The sequence below is a fragment of the Teleopsis dalmanni genome, chromosome X (assembly GCF_002237135.1).
Source record: "Teleopsis dalmanni isolate 2A chromosome X, ASM223713v2, whole genome shotgun sequence".
NCBI lineage: Eukaryota > Metazoa > Arthropoda > Insecta > Diptera > Diopsidae > Teleopsis > Teleopsis dalmanni.
In genome coordinates, this window is record NC_051848.1 from 46,508,347 (window position 1) to 46,514,346 (window position 6,000).

Sequence of the window (6,000 nt, forward strand, 5' to 3'; positions counted from 1 at the left end):
TCAAAACATTCCGCTTTTAACTAAAAGTTACACTAAAGTGTAAACGGCCTCAAATTTTAACCATTTTCTTTAACCTCATTCCTTCCGAACTTTTAGAAAAATACTACACCTATTTTATGGGGCAATTTACATATTACACTTTCAACAAACCACAATTTCTGTTGAATCTGTACTTGATTTTTAAAAGGCAGTCAAAATTAAAGCCTTTTTTCCTAACTAAATTGACCCTCCATATTGACAATAGAGTTTCAAGGGTCCCTTTTTTAATTTAAATAACATGTCACGTCTCACTGAAGGCATTCACAAAATAAAATTCTTGTGAATATTCTAGATTGCTGCTTTTGCTTTAAGTTGCAATTCTTTTTAGTAGGGTCTATATATATATAAGCCGATGATAACTGCATTTAATAAGTTTTAAAATATTATTTTAATATTTCTTTAAACTTTAGTCTTATCGGATAGGTTAAGTCTAGCGCATTTTATGAATATGAAAACTTTTCTAATTTGACAGAGAAGGAGAGAGAGAGAGAAAGAGAGAGAGAAAGAGAGAGAGAGAAAAAGAGAGCAAGAAGGAGAAGGAGAGTGAGAGAGAAAGCGAAGTATGTTACATAAAGATAGAGAATATGATGATTTCTTTGTTTTAATTGCAAGTTTTCACATATATATACATATATTCATATATAAATCGAATAGAAAGTACCTACTTAGCATTTTAATAAAGGACTTTTCTCTTTTGTTTTCAAGCAGTTCCGTGTACAGTTTGATATGTAGTCTGCTTACGTTCAGATCAGCTTCAACCTTTATATATTCAAGGATAATAAACCGTTAATAAACCGTTATCAATCAAAGCTGAAATTCAACTTTGTAACAAATATATACTTTACAAACTTGAAGAAATAAAAGCTTGGGAAACTTCTCAAGTAGGATTATATCAAAAATAAAATTTAAAAGTAATCTCATTTATTATTTGCTTCTCTCATTTATTTAGGAGCCATCTTATTAAAGCAGATGACTGCTACAGTACCATATTTTCTTGAAGTTTAATAATTTTCCAAGAGTCACAACTCCTTCTATCATTAGTTATCGACTTATAAAAAGTTCGTCTACCAGAATACTTCCTTGAAGTTTAACAATTTTTCAAGAATTAAAAATCCTTCTATCATTGGTTACAGATTTATAGAGAGACTGTCTATTAGTATACTTTGATCAGGTCTTATAATTCTATAAGAATTACAACTACTTCTTTCTTTAGTTACCGACGTATAAAAAGACCGTCTACCAGAATACTTTCTTGAAGTTTAATAATGCTTCGAGAATTAGAACTCCTTCTATCATTGCTTACCAATTTATAGAAAGACCTTCAACCGGAATACTTTCTTGAAATTTAATAATTCTTCAGAAATTAGAACTATTTCTTTCTTTAGTTACTGCTTTGAATGATAGTCGTGTACCAAAATACTTTCTTCTGGTATCACAATTCTACAAAAGCTACAGTCTTTCAATAATTTACAATCAATTTCGAAGCTTTTGAATAAAATTTTCTTTTTTCAGACTTAAAACTTTTAATGCAATTAGAATCCTATAGCCAATATAATTGAGTGGAATATAATTGCTCTTAATTTTGTAGACGATAGCTAACTAGCTAACTAGCCAAAATCCAGTTCACATAATACATTATATCCAAATTTAATAAACAATTTATTATCATTAAAACACAAAATGTCCTTTAAGACTCGTTTGCAAAATTACTTGAGCCCATTTTGGGTTCATCGTGGATTCATCGTGGATTCATCGTGAAAAAAAAAAAATTCGTGGGGACTAAAAATATTTTGGGGCATTTAACAAACCTAAAAACAACAAATAAAAACACTAAACAACAAATTAAAAAATATGAAAGGACATGGAAATACAAAAATTCACAATATTCACAATATTCAACAAACAAGAGGGAAAGGACCCATTCAACCAAAAAAACGAGCAAACGGGATTGCACTCGCCCACACAAACAACACACACACACACACACACATACATACGCATATACACACACTATATCACACACTTATTAACCGTGCCAATCTAGAAAGCTGGCAGGCACTAAATGTCAACAACATCAAATAAAACAACATAACGCAATCAAGTAAAATGAATAAAAAATTAAAAACAAAGCAAAATTGACCAAACTAAGTAAATAAAAAAAACAAAAAAAAAAAGGAAAAAAAATTATAGAAAAGGACAAATGTACATTATTGAGTACACACACACACACAAACTAACACAATCCTTGAATACACAGTCACATACCCTAATTGCAAACATAAACTTCAAATTTAAGTAATGACAAAATGGTTTAAAATGAAAACATAACCGAACGGTCAACCCAGCCGTCAAACATATCCTGACGTCCTGCCATATGGCCATGTGCGAAAATTGGTGCCGCTGACTCACGGCACTTCGAATATAGCCCAACTGATAGCATAACCGATGTATGGTAAGTGGAATGTGGACCCACTCTAGGCAAATAAGCCATGCTCGTATTTGATAGAACTTTTGCTTTTAGCTTTTTAGATTTTATCCGTATTGTCCTTTATATCCTGTATATCCTGTACAAATATATTAAACGCATGAGTGCCACATTTCCAAGTCTGCGTGTGCTCGAATTCGCTGCAGTCTTACCAATTGCATATTTGGGGTTGTAAGCATGCCTAAAAAGTCATGATGGTAGTGGTAGTGGTGACAGTGACGGTGGTGCTGATTGCATTTATCTTTAGGCTAAGACTTCATTCGACCAAACAATGACAACCGTCATGTGAAAGTGGAGAGAAGGAGTTGAATGACCCTTTTCTGATAGGATTATTCCTAGTTGCTTGACGTAGTTGGGCTGCTTTTGCTGGAACAGAGCAGTTTTTGCTGTTATTGGACACTAACAAGCAACATTACCCAAAACGAACGATAGCTGAAGAAAAAACTTAGCAGAATAGCAAAAATAACATGGATCTCATGTTAAATAAACAAAACGAGTCAAAACAAACCAAACAGAAGTCGTTTTTTAAATCTGATCACACATATATAGTGTGGCGGTATTGTTTCTTATTGCTGTTGAGGTCTGTTAGCTTTCATGCCACATGATTTCTGCTTCACATCAGCTTGTACTCCCACTGGCTTCCTGTTCCTGTTAGTGTTAACACTCCTTTCAGTCGACAATGCATCGCCCTGCAAGGACACTTTTATTGCTCTGGGAGTGTCCTGAGGCAATGTATGAGTTCGATACACAAAGGGTTTCCTTTCGTTGTACATTTTTTAATCCTTTGTGTTTTTTTCTTGTTTTTTTGTTTTTTCGTATTATTATAAATTCACTATTGTTATTTTTTTTTGGTAAATAATTTTGCTTAAAATCAACACATTAGTATGCCTTTATGATAAAGAAAATATTCAAAAAACAAAAAACAAAGAGCGAAATAAAAAAATATGTCTCTTTTACCTTTCGAAATGGTCTCCGCAATCCTAAGTAGTCTATAATAAATGCAAATAACATGTACTCTCATATTATAAGGCATATCTCCCTCTAAACCATCATTGTGTACTAACAACTGTTTTAATAATTAATTCGATTTTTGGATTACCCACATCCATTTGATAACTGGTCGTCTCGTTTTTAAAGTCTCATTGAACCACAAAAATGAATGTATAAAAAAAATGTTTGATAAACTATTTTTTCCAGCAAAACTCGAATCATTATCTCTCTTTATCAATGGAGTCAAAATTATTTGTCGGCATATTTAAAGGCTTTTAAAGACCCCCACACCATCTCAAAGAATCACATTTATGCATACCATATGTACATTGATTATAAACCAATAAAGATCATCTTTCTTTATCAATGTAGTACAAAATATTCTATATTCACATATAGAAGGGCTTTCTTTCATAACATACATGAGCAGAAAAATAGCTATAGAGGTAAGGAAGAATGAAGAAAGAAACAATCACACCCACTCAACAAAAATTAAAAGATTACAAGAGAGGAATTCATATACAAACTTATTATGGTTGTTTAATAATATAAATAAATATTTTTGTAGTATAATATGTAATAATATAATAATTTAATAAAATGAAAATTATTTTTAAAATCCCAAAAGTAGTCTAAAAACCAGGTAGTGGACTTCTGGCTGCTGGTTAACCCATGAATACTTTAAGTGGACTAAACTTTTCTCGATACGTTATTACAATTAATATCATATATTACGAATATAATATAGTTTTAATGTCGTATTTTGCAACTGCAGTATAACTTAGAAAGATATATATAAATCAAGGAAATGAAATAAGTACATACTTTTGCTTCAGTACCACACTAACTATAATTCTTTTCTTTGATGTATACTCTCCAAGATGTATAAGTATTAATCCATAAATGCAGGCTTCATAAGACTATAAAAGAAAAATGATGCGTAATAGAAGGAAAATTTTGTAGAGAGGTATTGAATTAGAACAGCAATGAATTATAATACCAAAACTTTTATTTCTTAAGTAAAAAACTTAATACAGAAATTGTGGTCATACTAGTACTAGTACATACTTGTACATTTCGTGCAATAAAGGCAAATCAGTATAATTCCTCATCTAAGCCTATTGTAAAAAAAAGGAAATTTAAAGAAACTGGATATATAATAGATCTGCTTAAACCTGACCATAAACTAAGTGACTACGATTTAATATGATTTTTCGCAGGCCCTGAGATATAATCATTTAAAAATTAGTCTGAAATGCAAACTTTCCAAGCCTAATCTCCTAGATCAAACCTCTTCTAGCAGAAAACCCGATAAGAAGAAGAGAGAAATTAGAAGAAAATAGAATTAGAAGTAGAATAAATTACAAAAAAAAAAAATTTTAACCAAATTGAAAATTATAAGGTCATAACGAATGATCCAGTTCGTTGAATAATGGCTGACCCATATACATATGTATAATTCTATTTTCCCAAGGGTTTTAAATATTTTTTAATTTTTTTTTTTTAATGTTAACATAACTGAAAATTGACCTTACTTTTCTAATTACGTTCAACCTATTTATGGTTAAATGCAATCTGATAAAATATTCAAAGTTTCAATTACAGAGCAAAAAACTATAAAAGTGGGCAAGTAGCCCATAAAAACAAATACAAACCATGGAAACCGATTTTAATTTGCATAAATTGTTGTTAAAGCAGAATTTCCCTGAACGAACCTTCACCGGAAGCAAGAATGTAGCCAGCTAAGAAAATCTTTCGATTAAGGAACTCAAAGCACAGCACATAAAACGAAGCAAGCTGAATTTGTGGGAAAAAAAATTAACAACAAACAGCAAAAATTTATTATTCAAATAGAAAACACAACAAAAAAAAAAAGAAAATAGAAAAACATTTGCAACAATTTCCTTGAAATATTTTTTTTTTGTTGTTATTTTTGCAAAATAGCACACATTTGCATGATGTGGCATGCAGAAGTGCAGCGTTGCAACAATGGCTGAAGGCTAAAAATGACCAACTGCAAGCTGATAAAGGCACGTAAGGATAACCTAATATGTACAAATATAGTGAGCTGACATTTTCACTCTATGCCATCGATTCACCATACACGTAGAAACACTTAATCCCACTCACAATACACTTACATCGACACACATTTCAATGTATTATGTTAGATCCATCAAAAAACAATCCAGAACTCAAGAAAACTAACAACGATATTGCCCAGCAAAAATATTGACAATGTCGTATCACAGATGAAAATGCCATAAACAATGCATTACTAACCGCTGAGTTGAGGACTAGTAATCAAAATGCTTTGGCAGTGTAGTTTAATGACATTATTATCTTTTACTATACATATCTACATATATCTGTATATATCTATATGTATCTACATCTATATCTATATTTATATCTATAGCTTAATCTGTATCTATATCTAAATCCATATCTATGACTATATCTACATCAATATATATATATATATA

At 30.9% G+C, this 6,000-nt stretch overlaps 1 protein-coding gene across 1 annotated transcript in view; it reads left to right on the plus strand.

The window, feature by feature from the left end:
- Window positions 1-6,000, plus strand: part of LOC119688366 (protein sax-3) — a 66,663-nt gene that overhangs the window by 3,112 nt on the left and 57,551 nt on the right. The gene's annotated exons all lie outside the window — the stretch shown is intronic.